Source organism: Brienomyrus brachyistius, chromosome 13 (genome assembly GCF_023856365.1).
Source record: "Brienomyrus brachyistius isolate T26 chromosome 13, BBRACH_0.4, whole genome shotgun sequence".
In the NCBI taxonomy this organism is placed as follows: domain Eukaryota; kingdom Metazoa; phylum Chordata; class Actinopteri; order Osteoglossiformes; family Mormyridae; genus Brienomyrus; species Brienomyrus brachyistius.
The window spans coordinates 20,056,785-20,075,812 of NC_064545.1; the positions used below are offsets into that span (position 1 = coordinate 20,056,785).

The following is a 19,028-nucleotide window of genomic DNA, read 5'->3' on the forward strand; positions in this document are numbered from 1 at the left end:
TTTGCCATTCAATGCATCCCTGCTTAACCACCCTTCTGTGTTTGCCATTCAATGCATCCCTGCTTAACCACCCTTCTGTGTTTGCCACTCAATGGGTTCCCTAGTTAACCACCCTTCTGTGTTTGCCATTCAATGCATCCCTGCTTAACCACCCTTCTGTGTTTGCCACTCAATGGGTTCCCTAGTTAACCACCCGTCTGTGTTTGCCATTCAATGCATCCCTGCTTAACCACCCATCTGTGTTTGCCATTCAATGGATCTCTGCTTAACCACCCTTCTGTGTTTGCCATTCAATGGGTTCCCTAGTTAACCACCCGTCTGTGTTTGCCATTCAATGCATCCCTGCTTAACCACCCATCTGTGTTTGCCATTCAATGGATCTCTGCTTAACCACCCATCTGTGTTTGCCATTCAATGCATCCCTGCTTAACCACCCTTCTGTGTTTGCCACTCAATGGGTTCCCTAGTTAACCACCCTTCTGTGTTTGCCATTCAATGCATCCCTGCTTAACCACCCTTGTGTTTGCCACTCAATGGGTTCCCTAGTTAACCACCCATCTGTGTTTGCCATTCAATGCATCCCTGCTTAACCACCCATCTGTGTTTGCCATTCAATGGATCTCTGCTTAACCACCCATCTGTGTTTGCCATTCAATGCATCCCTGCTTAACCACTCGTCTGTGTTTGCCACTCAATGGGTTCCCTAGTTAACCACCCGTCTGTGTTTGCCATTCAATGGATCTCTGCTTAACCACCCATCTGTGTTTGCCATTCAATGCATCCCTGCTTAACCACCCGTCTGTGTTTGTCTCCTAGTTAACTAACCGTCTATGTTTGCTACTGAATTCTGGGGTGGAATTTAAGAATTTTGCTAGTAGCGCAAAGTAGTTTAGAAAAAATTTACAATTTATTTTTACCATCCAACAGACTATTGCTCAAATTTTTGTACTCACCCTTCATTTAAATGACTTGCTTCAGGTGAATAGGGAGTCTTAATTTCCAGCCCTGGTTGGACTGGTCCCCTAGTTAAATTCCTAACCATGTTTGCTGTTGAATGAGATCCTAAGTTAACCAGCTGTCAGTGATTGCAGTTCAATATCTAGTAATCAAACACACGATGTTTTCATTGGTCCTCTAGTTCACCATTCCTCTGTGTCTGCATTCCCTGTCGTGATATGACATCATCAGTCCATAAAGAGAGAAAAGCCGAAACAATAATGGAATAGGTGTATTAGATCGTCAGAGGGAGAGGATGCTGAAGGAAGTCATCCAATACGCGGTCAGATCATGTGGAATGAATGGGTCTCCTGGCAACGACTCGGAGCACAGGAAGAAGAAGGAGATGGGCCTGGCACAGTCCTGAGGAGCCAGGACACGTTCAGGACAGCCTGCATAACCAGCACAGCCTTCGGCTCCAGATTCACAGGTTTGTCACACAGGGAGCTACACAGGGGGCCTTGCACAGGTGCGGGAAACCCAGCGTGCATGAGCAGATGAAGCCATGTGCAGGACTCTCCAGTCTCCAGGTTTCTCCACCTTTCATACAGGGATGCTGTGAACAGTCTGCAGACAGGCCGGCAGATACAACCACCAACACCAACATACTCAACCGACGTATCTTCCTCAAAACAAGCTAAACACAGCAATTCTAAGTCAATGTTATGAGTCAAGGGTGTCTATTTGGATATGGAGGGTAGAGACTTGTCCTTACCAATATTGTGGGAGTACCTTTGGCTGATTTGGTCCCTACCAATGTTGAAACGGAACCTATACCCTTGCCATGACCATTATTCACCACCCATTGTAGATACTGGTGTATTCCTTTTAGTGATGAACTCCTGTTAATACAGTGACTCCTTCAGTGTATGGGCTAAGCCCCAATGCACCTCCTTTCAGACTCTGACATGTTTGATCTCCGCCCTGCATTATCGTGAGCTCCTTCTGCACACGTAGGTGGCGCGCTGCAGCCTGGGCCCCGCTAACGGCTATGCGGGCAGAGGCTTCCGCGGGCGGCGAGTCTGCGCTGTGCAGCCATCCATCCTCGTTTCAAAGTTCATCTGCATTCTTGACAGTTATAGGTGCTTTTCTTTCCCCGGGCAGGGAAAGAAGTGTCTGAGTTACACGACTCGCCCAAGGATGGATAGCTGCTGTTCCCAACTGGATATAATAGATGCCTCATCGTTAAGCCAAATCTCATGGCTGCATTAGATAACACAAAACACATCCATCATCAATCTCCTCACAATCCGACGTCCGACTAAGGAAAATAAAAAAGAACATTTGAATTTTTTTGTACTGTGTGCATCAGGTTGCCAGTGGCAATGTGCTCTAAACTCTGCAGCCCTCTAGGGGACCTTTTCCCACAGAACAGCTTTAATAAATTAATGATTTTCTTTTTGGGGGGGTTGGAAGTCTCCAGGTCCCCTGTGTCCCTGACCAGGATACACTGCTTAAAGATGGATGGATGGCTTTTCTCCACAGTTTCTCATGACACTTTGTCTTGACGATCTGAAGGCCGAAGCAGGAAGATGAGGTCAGACCCATTAAAAATGGTATGTGTAGAACTGTACGGAGAAATAAAGACTACTTCAAAAATAGCATTTCACTCAAACCAATCAGTGGGAGCTCTGACATGCCCCCTCCCCCTGAGCACACATCCCCCTTTTACAGTGCATTGTAGGTAAAGGATCGGAAAACAACCTGGCATTCCCCAGCAGATCCTGACTCCAGGAGCTAAGCTGGCTCACCCCGCAAAGCCGTCCCCCAGGAAAGCTCCCCAGATGGCCACATCATGTGGACCACGCAGCTGGTTTCCGCCCTTCAGGATGACCCCCCAGCCATGACGACCCTTTCCCACAAGTAAGAGCCCCTGAATTTCAAGACAAAATCAGCGCCTGGCTTTTGAATTGGATGAAAACAACAGAGCAATACAAAATACTCCCTGACAGGATGAACACCTCGAATGCCTGATGCGGGGGGGGGGACTGTGGGCATCCAGGAGGTGACAGCTGTGCCAAGTACCCCAGGGGTCCCAACTGTTTAATTACAGGCTGACACACTCTGTCCCCGGCTCTCCACCCCCACGAAGACCCCCAAACTGGCCTCCTGGACTGTCAAAGAGATGCCTGCTGTCTGCTTGGGGGGGAGGGGCATGGGGGTGCTGTCAGGACACCAAGCGACCCTTGCGTGACATACCCGAGAATCCATGCAAAGGTCTTGAGCTATTCAGAACGACAGATCTGCTATCCTCTTGTCCCATCCCTCTTTTTTGTACACAGGATAAAAAAAGTGATCAAAATAAAGGCAGGAAGAATACATGGGGAATGGCGTCCTCTGGGTGAGCTTTCTGCTTTATACACTTTAAAGGCTTTGGAAACAATAAGCAAGCAATCCGCTTCTTACGAAGACAAAAAAATGCAAATCAAAGCAAATCAATATTTAGACACCCCCCCCCCAGAATCGGAGACAATACTCGTCTTGTCTTTTGAAAATCAAATGCATCATTCTGCAGCTCATGAATATGGCAATCTGTGCCATTTGGGTCATTAATATGACATACTTGGGGCCTGATTAATTAGCAATCAATACAAAGGCGCGCCTGCCACTGCGCTTCGTGGGAGCCACCGGCTTCTCGGCTTTGACTCGGGCCCTCATTTCGCCTGTAGACCCCTTTCAGGGAACACGCTAACCCCTAGCAAACACCATTCAGCACTTTTTGGAAAGGTGGGAGTGATACAGGAAAGGCACAGCATAGTCCACTATACCGATACATTGGCTTGCGCCGCAGGGAGGTATGGCGATGTCAGCGCTGCAGGGAGGCATGGCGATGTCAGCCACGCATTCCCGCTCCGCTTTCCCCAAATCTGAGCGTCTGGAGGCGCCAACGCCTCCGTCGTCCGGTACCGGTCTGCGGAGGACAGGGGCGGAAGCGTCTGTTCGTGCTGCGGAGCGCTTATCCGCCGGCCCAATCTGCACATCCGCTGCGGCGGGAGTGGCACGCCGTGCGGCGAGCAGGGCCCGAGCTCGAGTGCAACATGGCCGAGTTGCCCGTGCATTTCCGCTCGTCTGTGCCTCCGAGCGGCTTGGCAGCCCTCCATGGCACCATATGCCCCTCGGACAGGGTATTCCAGACTGTCAGAGCGCAGAGCCTGGCAACGGCAGCGGGACAGGACCCCCGCGGCTGCCGGCGCCTCACCTGCCCCCCCCCCCCCCACCCGCCAACCTGTCTCCTGCAGACGAGGGGAGGGGAGCCCAGCCGCTCCTGTGCCCCCATCTCTAATGCCAGAGCTGCATTTAATTAAGACGCTACCGCTAAATGAATTATGCACCAGCGCTGGGCATCAAAACGGCTATTTCAGCACTGAAGAGATGTTTCCAATGAGGTTTTAATTCACTCAGGGAAGCGCAGCTTATTTCTATAACTGCCACTTGACGCCATATGAGGTTTTAACATACAGAGCAGCAGCAGGAGTCTGTGTGTGTGTGTGTGTGTGGGGGGGGGGTGGGGAGCAACGTGTTCACAGTGAGTTACCAGTGCCAGAGCCCCCCAGGTACAGTCATGTTCCGATCCAAAGAGTGTAGAAGTGGGGGTGGGGTGGGGTGGGGCAGTATCAGATTCAGGCTGCTCCTGTAGCGCCGAGAGAGAACGAGGGAGACAGACGGCTACGCGGGGGCCCAGATGCCCACCACGCCCCAGGGTTTCCAGGAAGAAGGGTGCTTAGGGGCACAGTAAGGCCCGATATGCCCCCAGGAGTATGAACCCTCTTCCCATAACCATAGCCATAATGATTACTCCGTATAAGGAGTATATCCATACATATGCATGACTGACATGCACAATATTAACCTGCAAATTCTAGCTGACTGACTGCTGGAGAGACTGCTAGCTCGGCGCATTATGTAAGATATTCCTTCCAGCAGGTGGCCCTACAAACATGCACGGCCATGTTCTCTTGAGCTCGAGGCCTTTTAAGGTGCTCTCATCCACGCCGTGGGCATCCCTCCATCCAAGAGAGCGGCTCTGCTCCCCGTCGGCATGCTGACAGACAGGGAGACGTGTGAGGAGTCGCTGAGTGCAGACGTTTGCTTTTACGGGCTCCCCTCAGATGGCATGCCACTTCCCGAAGGCAGGATCGCACCGGCCTCAAATGCGGGTCACCCTCAGCACTTGACTGAAAAGGCTGAGCGGCTTTATGAAAAAGATACAGAGTCAAAACAGAGTGGTGAGGATTGCACAAGATGGATATCGCTCCCATCGCCTAGATTAGCAACATCAAAATAAATGAAGATAAATGGAATTTTGAAAAATTTCCCTAATTCAGAATAAAACACATTTACTGAGCAACAAACACAGCTTTCATTGGTGGCTTGAAAATACATCCATCTCCACTATAACTACAACACACTCTAACATGAATCATACAAATTCATTTAAAAATGGGAGCATTATGCTTATATAAATAATGAGTGCATGAGTGTTGACAATGAATGCCGTTTCAACGTTCGACTTATTAAACCGGCGCTTTGAAGGAACTTCTGTATAGAGCATTTTGTGGTTAACCATCCATCAAATATGCTGCTTATTTAACAGGCTAGATCCAGGCCTACTGTTACTCATTCTTGTTGCTACTCACAAAATGAGCAGCATCTGAGTCAAAAGCTCACACAGAGCGCCTACAAAAACCCCTATGCCGGTGTTTCTCAGCCCAGCCCTCAGGGACCACCAGACATTCCACATTTTTGCCCCTTCCCAGCTCCTAGTACAGAGCTTGGAGGAAGCAAGAATGTGGACTATCTGGCTGGGAGCTAGGGAAAGAGCAAAAACATGGATTGTCTGTGGGTCCATGCGGACCGGGCTGAGAAATACTGCTCCATGCCAACAAATCGAGAGCATAAGAGCAAAGCGTCGACGCTCTGCGGGGAGTAGAAGGGGTTTGGAGTTTCTGAATCCGGAACTTTCTCTGCGGCACAGAAACACTCTAGCTCTCTGACAGATATGGTCATTATTTTTGCTTGAAAGCTTTTTCACAGCCTCTTTGAGAAGGGAAATTACATTAATGAACTCAGACAAGAACAACCAGCTTCGGCACCCCCTCCCACCCCCTCTGCTTTTGCATATCCTATTATACCCAAAGAATCTTCCGGTCCTTGTCATTAACATCATTAGTGTTCGTCTCTTATTTTGTCATTTTCCATTATAGGAGTAATGGAGTATCTCCCATTTGTGGGCTGTTTGGTTCCCCTAGAGCACAGGTGAGAAGTTACCTGTTACCCATACTCTTGCCAATTGACTTATTTTAACGGTAGACATTTTAGAGACATCCGGGTGCCGTATCGTTGTAAACAGATGCAGTTCAATTTCCTGCAGGCATTGCACCTAGCGCTAACGCTAATGCTAATGGAGTCCCAGTAAGTTTTACAGCTGGCCCAGGCCACCATACCCTGGAAAGAAGATACTGGGTTTCACTGGGGAACCTTTGCACGAAAGTCCAGTCCACCCAGTCTGTAAGTTTCCTTGAACTGCTAGCCGGCAAGTTTCCCAGTGCACAAGTTTGACCGTGGCACTCTGCAAATGGCCCCACGTTGGCTGGCACAGGGCTGGAAAAACAAGCACGTCAAGCGATGCTCATCCAGCGTGTCAGATCAGGGGCTGCATCATGTACGGATGGGTGCTGGAGAAGATGGACGCAAGAGGTGCAGCGCTAATGGATTCATACAGCACCCGCCATCATCAACTGACAGCCATCCGTGCAAGGATTTAGTCCCTCATAGACAGTCGAGTGGAAGACGGAGGACTCCATCTGAAGCTCGAGGCTGAACTCCACACTTGGGGCGGTACACTTGGCCTCACCTTGACGCCATCAAGGCGATCTGCTGCTCGATTTGACTTCATATGCCTGACTCTTTGGCGCATTATTAATGTGCTCCCGCACTCCAGGAACCACGCTTACATCCCAACAACGGCAATCGTGCAAAAGAGATGCACCTACATGACGGGATATGACAAACAGCACTGCGATTCACGAGTGCGCTCCAGTGCTCCGACGAACTCGCTCAAATCGGGGATGAACAAGTATTGCACTGCAAAAAGTGCTTCTCGCATCTGGAAGTACCCATTCACCAATCGAGTCATTCAGGCGCCAACATGGCCGTTTCTGGCGCAATACAGAATTCTTTGCCTAAGGCGAGGTGATTTGCATGTCCAAGGTGATAATGTGCATCCCACAATGCGGTATGGGCTGCTTTCTGGGGGTGGGTGTGCCTTTCAGGTCTGCAGTATATCATTTGGCATGGTACCTGTGGTTACTAGGCGCCTCAATCGGCTCGCTTCATTCGCATTCAGCTGCTGATTCCGTTTCTGAGACCACGTGATGTTTCCACCCACTCTAATAATCAGGACGAAAGTCAGTTTTCTTTGGCAGTGTGCAGCAGGAAGGCTAGTTATTCTATGTACTGGAGACATGAACAGAAATAATAAAAAAAAAAAAAAAAAAACATGCTTCTGAATCCCAGAAAATATATGACATTAGCTAGGCTGCATTTTTGCTGCACAACACGGAATGACACCCACTGAGCTAATAATATAGTATTTGCAGAGACCCATGATGTGATGCTGGGTCTTACATAGTGCAACGTTCCCATTTCCATCCCTTAATAGAAAACCCTGTACTCACTGTAGCTTCCCATATAGTGTCCCTACATTCACAACCACCAGTCACTCACTAATGCTGAGACAAATGTTGCTGAGAAGCTTCACCTTCCAAATTCTTATTCAATAACATCCGCTCCACATAAATTACCGTAAAATAAACTTTGAGCAATTATTCATTTTCAAAATTCAATTTCCATGTTCCCCAATCGCTGCAAAGGCAACTGCTGCTTACCTTAGTAACACGCAGCCAGCATTCAGCTCTGTATGACTAACACGGTAAGAGACGACAGAAGAGTAACAGTAAAAGGCGAGACAATGGGGGAAAAAAACACTGATATTTATGCCCATTTAATTTCCCTTTGACGGCACATCTGCATTCATGAAATCCCCTGAGAAAATTTTCACCCACAGGAGATAACATTTTGAAAAGTTGACGGGCAGTTCTATTATTGATAGAGGCTTCGGCTGTGGAGGAAATGAATGCCGACGGTGACCTGAGCCGTCTTTAACAGGGACGTGTCTATTTAGCACAGCGCGCACGGCACGTTTCGAGGGGAGTCAAGACGAGGGAAATACGCGACAGGACAATGGGGGACTGGAGAGTAATCAGGGAGCATTTTCTGTTCCTTTATGTCACAGGGAGATTGTTATGCACCCCCTCCTCTCACCACCACAACCACCACCATTACCTCCCTCACAAAGGTTCTAACGAGTTCATTCCCTTTCTTCGATAAGGCACTGAGAAAAAGTCAGGCAGAGATGGTGCTAGGTGGTGGAGAGGGTCAGCTGGAAGAGCAATAATAAGACACCAGACAATGCTTGTGTGCTTGCCTCATATAGCCATTTTTTTCTCCCACAGAACGCAGATACCCAGCAATTGCTGAATATCATCACTATTCCATCCCATGCCAACTGCTATTCCACACCTGCTCCGCACCATCAAAACAACCAGGGAGGTACTACCATTGTCTTGCTGAAATAATGAACCCACATTGTCCAGGAATCACTTTTGACTCATGGAACCTTTACCAGGAACAACAGGAGCGAGCTCCTGTTGGGGAAAACAGGGGACCCTTCCGTGGAATCGGATCGACCTGCTGCCAGCTAAAGTGGCAGGTGTTTCTCCGCACGAAGGAGGTTACAGAATGCAGAGAAGCAAGTGACTCCCAACGGTCATGTGCCATTTGGCTTCAGACTCCAACAAACACAAATCTGCCTTCTTTTTAGGACACAAAAAGCTCAGACAGGTTAGGAAAATAAAATCAGTCATGTAATCTACCACCAGACAAAAGACCTACATTTATCTGTGCTCTTTCTAAATAAGAAAAAAATATATACTTCCTATTACTTGAACATCCTTCATTTTCAAGTCTATTTTACCAAACTTCAAAAGATAAGTGGAATAATTATATTTGCTACTGCAGCAATCAAGGAAATTAAAGTTAGCTGATGACATATTTATAGCCAGCATCTGAAATAACCATCCCCTATAATTTCGTTATCATGGCACGATAACCCATGAATGATTTTCCAGCTTCTCCTCTGAAGAACCTGCATAGTTTGGTTCAGCGACACTGATGAGGTTTCAGCTCTGCTTCTGTAATCGGACAGATTACCTCTCTGGGCCTCTCAAACCCCCACGCCTGGATTCCCAGGTCAGCCGGCGTCCTCACTGCCCTCCCTTGTGACCGCAACCTGGGGAGGGTACTCTCCACCGGCACCTTTCCAGAGAAGCCCTTTTCCCATGCATTGTTATAGCAATTGGTCTCCAAATGCCCCCTCCCACACACCCAGCTATCAGTCACTGGATAGGTCAGCCTTCAGAAGGACCCCTCAGCTGCCGACAGCTAAGACCTCAAACTCACCCGCCGGGCGCATTTGTATCACTGGTACCTCATCGACTGCAGCTCTCAATGACTTGGACATTGTATTTTTTTCCAAATGACAACATTCCTGTAATAGTTGCATCTACATGTATGACAATGCAATATGTAATAAAAACAATGCAAAATGCAACAAATTTTCACTTCATTATGTAATAGCACCCACATTTTGCATTAATGTTCCATTTTGTAATAGACAGCTTCAGTACAATATGTAATACATTTCCCTGAATTTTGTACTAAATTATTACATATTGTGGTGGTTATTACAAAATGCAGGAGTTGCACTTTTTCATGACAAAAAATATCATACTGTGCATTGTGTAATAAACATCCAATATGGATATCTTCATTAACACGTTGAGTTACTACATAATGCGGCGCTATCACATAATGCATTTTTACACACATATTTATTAGGCATGTACCCAATTTGGCTATTGGTCCTCATTGCAAACGGAGGAAAATAGCATGTATGCTGTGTACGTCTAACATGATTAATTGGATGGCTTGCGTCATGGAGCTGCCTAACTGAAAAGCAGTGTGTACCGACATACTCCCGAGAGATGGATCTAGGACTCCTGTTTTGGCGGTGAGGTAATCAGGGATGATGAAGGACGTTTGCACAGGGCTTTGTCAGAAAACTTCTCAAAATAGACTTTAAAGCATTTAAATGTGGTTTGTGCTTATTAAGCACAAACACTATTATTTTGCCTTATTAGAAATGGTACAGAAAATTTAATTTCCAAAAAAAAAAAAAAAAAAAGTCTGCCTGTTTTACGGATAAATTTCGGATGTTTTTTGAACCTAATGAGTACTGTACCACCATTAGAACCACTAAAATCTATTAATTATCTAGTGGTAACACAATGATTATTAAAATTTGTATCATTAGACTGTTATACTCAAACATTAGCCTCGAGAACAAAGTAATGACAGATATTGTTAATTTAACAAGAACTTAATGAGGCCACCCACCCCCCCCCTGCAGGAAGCAACTGCACATATCAGGCCATCAGGGCAAAGTTTTTACTGTTGGCTGGAAAAAACGTATGAGCTGTCTGCAAACACCAAGCCCCCAGCTGTGTTCATTGCCCTCTGAAAACACGCACTGATGAAGAGCCACGTTAAACATCATAACTACATGCCTTGAATGAATATGTGGCATTACTGACCACGCTGTCACTGTTTGTAAATATGAATGTAACAGTTGCATATGCCGCTATATAATCTGATAGCTGATATGACAGCTATTGTTATGTCAGTCTGCTATTGCAATAGCAGCTGCAATTATTGCGATTTAACTGGAAAATGTCACTGGCAGACAAAATTGGGGTAAACGGCAATGAAAATCAAGCTGAACTTCTATTACAATTTTGGTCAGGTTTTTGATTTTTAAAATATAACCACCTAACCAGTGCAGAGTTGCAGTGATGGTAGGATGCTTAGGGCACACCCTGTTCAGGAAGCCAGTCCACCAAAGGACACAGAGATACTTACATACACACAGTAAAGGTAATATTTTACACATCCTGTACTTTTGGAATATGGGAAGAATCCAGGAGGGCAGAAACAAAAGAAAAATCCACAATCTTATCCGCAACTATACATTTTAGCCCAGACTGGTTGATGGTTGATGATTTACATTCCTCTGCCGTAATTGTCATCTATCAATTTAAAGGTCGATTTTCAATAATAACAAAAAAACAAAACATTAAGAAAAAGTAACAGCAAAATTGTACTCCTGTTTCTAGCAAAAGCATAACACTAAACAAGCATCTTAACAAGAAGGCTGTAATGCATAAACGATGCAGAACTCCTGTAACATTCTAGATGCTTATCTATCCAACATCCAACCGCTACTGTCAATTTAATTCGTTCATTAATTATAGAATTAATTAAGCAGAATATACAAGATGCTATTATTAGAAAGTGGTTATGATTAAAATAAACTGGCATTACAGTAAAAAAAATCCTTAAAGATTTGAGTTAATTTAACCAAATAGACTTCAATAACCCAACATTTAAAAGATTAGTTAGATAGGTTAGATAGGTTAGACAGACAGACAGACAGACAGACAGACAGACAGACAGACAGACAGACAGACAGACAGACAGATAGATAGATAGATAGATAGATAGATAGATAGATAGATAGATAGATAGATAGATAGATAGATAGATAGATCGATCGATCTAGCCATTATGCCTTCGGCCAAGCAATTCACTAAATCTTGCTTTCTTGTGAAGATGAATGAACTGGACCTATTGATTACCATGTTTAAATCACTAACATGTCAAACTGACCCAAAAGGACCCAGAGGAGGCTTTCTGTGCTACGTCAGTCCATGCTGACTAGCACTTATGCATTTTAACATCAGGCTTTGTCCTTCAAAATAGGAGAAACAGATGTAATAAAACAACCTAACAGATATTAGATCGATAGTTATTTTGCCCTTCTTATTAGCAATGCTGAAACAGGTTTTCAGTGGGTCAGTAGTTTAAAATGCTTGAGGTACGTCAGGTTGTGCTCCTGTTATGCTCTGAAATGAGGCTTCCCAAGATTGTTAACAACAGCATTTCAAAGAGATATTTCACTCTGTACTAATGTTCTTTGATCGGAGTTTCACCGTGATACCAAAGATTGCTGGATCCTTTTAAATATACCTGAAGCTACTGTTGGCTTGAAAGGGGGTTTCCCCTTGAACAAATCAGAGCCAAAACAATCTGGTAGACAGACACAAGAAGGCTATACATCATAAACCCTAATGTGCAGTTGGCGCCCCCCATAACACCTACATGCTGCACTGCTGGTTAATTAATGAAAATCCACTAGATTAAAAATGAGCCCATAGTCATAAAACGTGGAATAAACATGGTGGAACTACAACCATACCATAAAAAATGAGTAACCAACACAGGTGGAATCCAAAGGGTTTTACAAGTGAAGGTCCTCCAGGGTGCCACACCAGTCTGAGATGAGCTAAGTGTCCACTACAGAAAACAAACCCCATAATAACCACAATCAACCCAACTCCACCATGGCAAATCGTTCAAGCCACCAGTATAACGTTGAAGCTTTTTACCATATTCTTATTCTTGTGTTATCATCTTTCACGTGCCAACTTCTTTTACCCTCTCTCTCGGTGTCTTGTGTTCAGTAATACCTACTTACACAGATATACTACGACAAACAGTTTTACAGATCCATCTATCCATCCATCCATTTTCCAAACCGCTTATCCTACTGGGTCGCGGGGGGTCCGGAGCCTATCCCGGAAGCAATGGGCACGAGGCAGGGAACAACCCAGGATGGGGGGCCAGCCCATCGCAGGGCACACTCACACACCATTCATACACACATGCACACCTACGGGCAATTTAGTAACTCCAATTAGCCTCAGCATGTTTTTGGACTGTGGGGGGAAACCGGAGTACCCGGAGGAAACCCCACGACGACATGGGGAGAACATGCAAACTCCACACACATGTGACCCAGGTGGAGATTTGAACCCGGGTCCCAGAGGTGTGAGGCAACAGCGCTAACCACTGTGCCACCATGCCGCCCCTCAGTTTTACCCATGAAGTGAAAAAAATAATTACAAGTCAGACTCCTGTTTTGAATGAGAAAATAGCACAGCACTTATTAATTTAGGAAGAAGATTTCAAAACCACACAGCCTTTTGTGATAAACTATATACCAAAGCAAAACTATTACAGCTCTGACAGGAAGATCGTGTATGTCTGATTGCAATGTCTTGACAACAAAAGGGAATATTCTCTCTGAACTAGAGCCAGTGACATTTTTTGCATTATAAACGATAAATGACACCTTTTCCAAGTCACGTTAAACTGTTTGTCATTTGTCTTTTAAATTAGCTTTTTGAATAAAAGGCGAAAGATAAATTAACATTTGAGTTATGTTAATCCTAAAAATATCTACCCAGCCACACCACATTTAAAGTTCAAATTTAGCTTACACAGAAAACTGGGGTGCAGCTGGGCCAGTCCACCAGTTTACCCATTTTGATTTCAATATGATGGCATGTGGGACGGGGATGTAGGACCTGGGCTGCCTATGGTAAGCCCACCAGAATCCCCGAGCGCATGGCGATGCAGTCGTGCATGTCGATCAGGCTGCTGCAGCCGCATGCATGACCATGCCCTATCAGAGGCCCCCCAGGGTCCCTGTTCTCGCAATCAGAAGGTGAGTGGGAGGGCGAGAGGAATGACGTCCTCTCAAATGCTAATTAGGCCGTCGCCAGTGTGGCACTTTATGGGATACTGGCCATTGTTTCTGATTTTGGTTCATTCTCTCTCTCTCTGTGCCCCCAGCATAGCTGTCCCTGTCCAGCTCCTTCTGCAATGAAGCGAATGAAAGCCAGCGACCCTTTCCAAGCCAGTCCATCTGGGGCTGGAATGAAAAAGCAAAAACTAAAAAAAAAGAGGCGACTTTAAAAATCTTCCCAACTGATGGCTTCAGGAAGACCACAAGACAGACCCCTTTGCTGGTAGAATTCTTTGGCTAACTGGCTGCCCTCGTCCAACATCCAGGAAAAAGCAGCAGCACTCTTGTATGCTGGCAGGATCGAGCCAGGGGCCTTGATATGTTACGTAGTATGCCCCGTCAGAAAAGTACCACACTAAAAATCAACCGTCACAGCTACCGAGATCTAGACAAAGGCTGGCCAATGGTCTCATTATGGACTGTACCTGGAAGAAAAGTGGAGAGCCTAACACCAGTGCGACCGTGTAAATCATGCTATATACAAATGTGTGATACACACACACACACACACACACACACCAGACTTACAACTAATAACTCCTGAATTCATAGAGATATACAGTACAGAAGCACAGAAACATGTACATTTGATCAGCTGATAGGAATAAGTAGTTGGATGATGGATTATTATTAATAATAATAATAATAATAATAATAATGATGATGATGATGATGATGATGATGATGATGATGATGATGATGATGATGATGATGATGATGATGAGGAGGAGGAGGAGGAGGAGGAGAAGGACGATGAACTGTACTGCTAAATATATAAATTCTGCGTTGTCAGCAATAGAATACCACAGGTGCCTTAAGTGATTTCAATAGATGAAGTCGGATAGTAAATGTTCAAGTCCGAGCCATCTGACCGTTTGTGATTGTTTAATTATTTTTATATGCCCACTGTGGACGTTTTCACCCCACATGGGAAGTCGTTGTCCAGCAACGCGAACCGGACCGAGGCGTTTCAGCACCATCTGCGGTAGGACAGCTCCTCGCAAGCCAGCGATCCGGAGAACCTCGAGTGTAGCACTTACTCCACTTATGAATCATCCACAATTACATCACTTCATTTTATATAACCCCCTCGGATAGCAGTGCTGCATTAAAAGGAAACAAACGTCCGTGGAGACATACATGGGATGCCGATCACCCCCCCCCCCCCCCCCCCAAGTGATACCGGAACAACCAACACGCACCAAGCTAGCAGGGGCCATGCCTAATTTATGGGCCCATGAGGGAGATCAACACCTTCACACAAGAAATCTCACATGTTCTTGCCGAACCTTGCTATCTATTTCTCATACAATATTCGTTACTACTGGTTTTACTCCGCTAAATCGCCATCTGTCTTCGTTAACACTGGTGGAGCGCGATTCGCACGTTGGGATATATAGCAACTGGACTCTCCAGTCTCCAGTTACCGATGAAAATGCCTTTAGTTGTATCCTGCGACCACAGCACATGAAGCTCATGGCCGCGTTCGGGGGTTACAACCTGAAGTGGAGTGAGGGAACTACCTGTTAAAGCCCTTGCGAACATTTTTACGTAATTCATGCCGGCAGCTCTGAGACACACTGGGTTTCACACGGTACGGAAGATATACCATAATGATATCTAGTAAATCGGTCTTAATCATAGACATGATGTTTGCTACAGTTGCCTTCTATGCATGTATCTATTTAGGCACATTTCACACACCCCCCCCCCCCCCACCACACACGCACACACACACACACACCACCACCATACACCCACACAGCAAACACTCTCTGCCTGTTCTTTCCAATGCAATAGGCTGAATGAATAGATTTCCTCTCAAAAACGAAAACCGGCGTATTCAATGAATTACGAAAGACAACCGAGCGCATAAGTGCTGCAGCGCGGAAATTAAATGGCGAAAATATACGGAGGAAGACACATGTATGTTAAAACCTAAAATACTGTCACAAGTAGACGGAGCACCACTTTAAACAGCAAATCTACAGAGCGGGCGGTAAAGGGGGTCGTACGTGGAATGGTTGGTAAAAGCCGATACACAGGCACTCACTTCTGTCCCTTGCAGACGTGCGCGGTCGCTTGTCGTGCGAATGGCAATGGAGATGCGCGCTGCCTTTTCCGGCGATCTCCCCTCCACGGCCACGCCGAAAAACCATCTGCAGTCGGTCCGGTAATTTCGCAGGATCCGAGGCGATGGAGAGTCTTAGTGTACACAGCGTGTCCGGTCTCCCAGCACAAAATCGACATAAGATCTCAATACATCCTCCAGAAACGCTCACGGGATCGATCTCAGACCTTATGGTTCGTCTGTTAAAACAGGTGCCCTTTTATCCATCGTTTCGTTTGTTTGGCAATTTTGGAGAAGGAGAAAAATGGACTTAAAAACAGCAGGGATAAAAACGAACATGTATCCGTCTTGTTCTGCAAGCGTATGGTATTCACGCATTGATAGATATCTTATACTTTGCAACGGGCTCAGTCTGAATATTCGGATTTAAAGACAGATTTTCACGAATCTCTAAGTGTCAGGGTCCGAGCCACCGTCGCATTCACCAGCGGAGCCTCATCGCATCCTGCCAAAGTAGGTTGGCTTCTTCGGTCCTTTTTCTCAGCTTTTCACACGCAACTTTTCTCCCCCCTTCCGTCTCAACGATCCTGCCCCAAGGAATCTGATTAGATTTCCACTCACAGCCCAGTGCGGAATCCTACATCCTTATTTCCCATTTTAAAATATATCTTTAGGGGAATATATTCAATGATGTCGCTGGGTATAACTGTCCATTTTCTGTGAACGAGGACTGAGCTGGCGCCAGAAATGCTTTCATTCTAAAATAAATCACATTTTTGCCCACCGTCTGCACGCGTTGACTGTTTTTCATGTATGAATCACAGTTTTTCTCTGAAAACGAGAAAGTAATTGTTTAGCTCTTTATTATAAAGAGTTAATAACATTTTAATAAACGTACACCAAACATCCCATTCTTTTCCCGATTACTTAGAAAATCAACAAAGAAATATGAAAATGTAACATTTAATTCATAGTTCCAGGTTGTCAGTCAACATGTTGTAGTCGTTTAGAGCAATCCAAGGAAAGTCGAAGGAGTATGCGACGCAAATCAAGGCTGATGCTCTTCTCTTCGCTTTTTGTCCGCACTACAGCAATTATGCAAAAAGCTGCTACGAATAAAACACCCGGATAAATGCAACCGATGTGTTCAACCGTCTCCAGGAATGGGTATTTTCTCTTTGCATTTAATTTACCTCATCCGAGGCGCTGACACATTCCACAAGTCTGGAAAAATAGAGGTGATAAAAAAGGGAGATATTCAGTCTCTTTCACACACTGAGATGTTCAGGACATTCACTGCCAGAAAAAAGCATCGGCGATCGGGCTCAAATCGCAGAACTGTAATCCGACACCGCGTCCCGGCCGCCGGTAATTGCTGTCGGGGACTCGCAGGTTGCAGTTTACGCAGGATATACCCTCCCTTTTTCCTACTCGGCTTGTCGACCACCTCTTTTTTTCAGCGCATGCATGTGCGCCTCTCTTGTTGCTTTCCCTGAATTGTCGCTTCGCACCCCTTCTAACTCGCCTTTCTGATGGATAAAATATAATTACCCAATTACCTCCCATCATCTTACCACTGATTGGTCAATTGCATTAACACTTGATGTCATGAAAAAGAGAGGGGGGATTGGGAAGAAAGTAATTTGTTGTGAGTGTGGGTGCGAGCGAGCGTCCGTGCTTGACAGCCGTCTGTGGCAAGCGGAGCATGGCGAAGCACGACTGCCACCTACCGGCGGCTTTCTTTCTGCATGCAGAACTAATGGCCGCTGGTAGGAGCAGCAGCATGCAGGACGAGCAGCTCCGCATGACAAGCTATATAAACACAGCGGAATAGCGCAAGTTAAATGCCTGTTCTACAAAACTAAAAAAGGATAGATATACGTTTTATAAACCAATTTCGATTGGATTCGAACTTAATTTGAATGGATGAAGAACAGCAGAAGATAGTCGGGAAAATTGCCAGGCGGCAACGCCGCAGCATGTCCGCTTTCTGCCAAAACGAGATAAATGCTGTGATCATGCCTCTTAGACAAGCATGTCATGTAAAAAAATACACCGTGAGCTATACAGGCAATCCGGACCCTTTTTGAGAGGATGGCACAAACATTGATTAAAACTTAATATTTAAGTCATACGAACTTGTGATTTCCAATCTTTAACGTCGGGCAGTACGTCTACGTCTAAGAAATTCAGCTCCGCCAGGTTACCAGCATGCAGGACTTTGGTTCATGAGCGGTTCCTTAGGTTGACAGTAGTCTTCAGCTTCAGAGAGGCACGTTGAAGACTTAGCGATAAATGATGCAAGGTCCTGGTGGTGTGGCGGACGCAGATATAATTGACACCGTTCGATTGCAACAAATTTCATTAGGATAGAGGGTAGGAGATTCCGTGGCAGTTGGGTTGTGGCTTCTGTAATCGCATGGCTCATAACGCCTAAATAAATTAAAAACTCATTGATGCAGTTGAACACAATCTTACTGGATGGTTTACTCAGGAAGGATTTAATTTTCCCTATTCCCTTGATCCCCTTGCTACCTCTATTAATCTGTGGGTCGTTTTATTACTAGAAGTCCTCACAACCAAAGCCAACTTTAAATAACTACATTTAACATCCACCTTGGAAAATAAATCAAGACGGTACCCCTAAGGTATTAGTAATTTGTTAGAATACCAAAGGTAGAAATGGTGTAAAAAGCAATCCACGGTGAGGGTATCTAGCTGTAGGTTCAGATTGCTGAATGTCTGGTATGTGTCACCGGATAAGCCAGGATGGAGCATCAAAAATGGGGGTGTTCTGTCACTCTGAAATATCAAAGCATGAGCGGGGTGGCAGATTGTATAATAATAATGACGTTTCATTCATTTCTCAGAAGCCGCTCGTCAAATTCAAGGTCATGATGATACTGGATCCTGTGCCTTGTAGCACATGGTGTGAGGCCCGGTGAACCTACAGTAGTACTAATACTTTAATAATGATATCAGTATTATTATTATTATTATTATTATTATTAATAATAATAATAATAATAATAGGGCAGAATTGGCAATTAAAAGCAGCCTGAGAATTTACTGGTGGAGGGGGGCTGGTGCTTGATTTGGCCCCTAACCAGAGGGGGGGAGGGGGGGATTTGCCTG

General features: G+C 45.5%; 1 protein-coding gene across 4 annotated transcripts in view; it reads right to left on the minus strand.

Moving 5' to 3' along the window:
* The window catches only part of lrrc4ca (leucine rich repeat containing 4C, genome duplicate a), a 230,509-nt gene that overhangs the window by 43,496 nt on the left and 167,985 nt on the right, over nucleotides 1-19,028 (minus strand). The window contains exon 5 of one of the 4 annotated variants that reach the window (XM_048973054.1): nucleotides 15,876-17,117. The exons of the other annotated variants lie outside the window; for them this stretch is intronic. The gene's annotated coding sequence lies outside the window, so the exon portion shown is untranslated. The remainder of the gene's footprint in view (nucleotides 1-15,875; nucleotides 17,118-19,028) is intronic. 4 annotated transcript variants of the gene reach the window in all.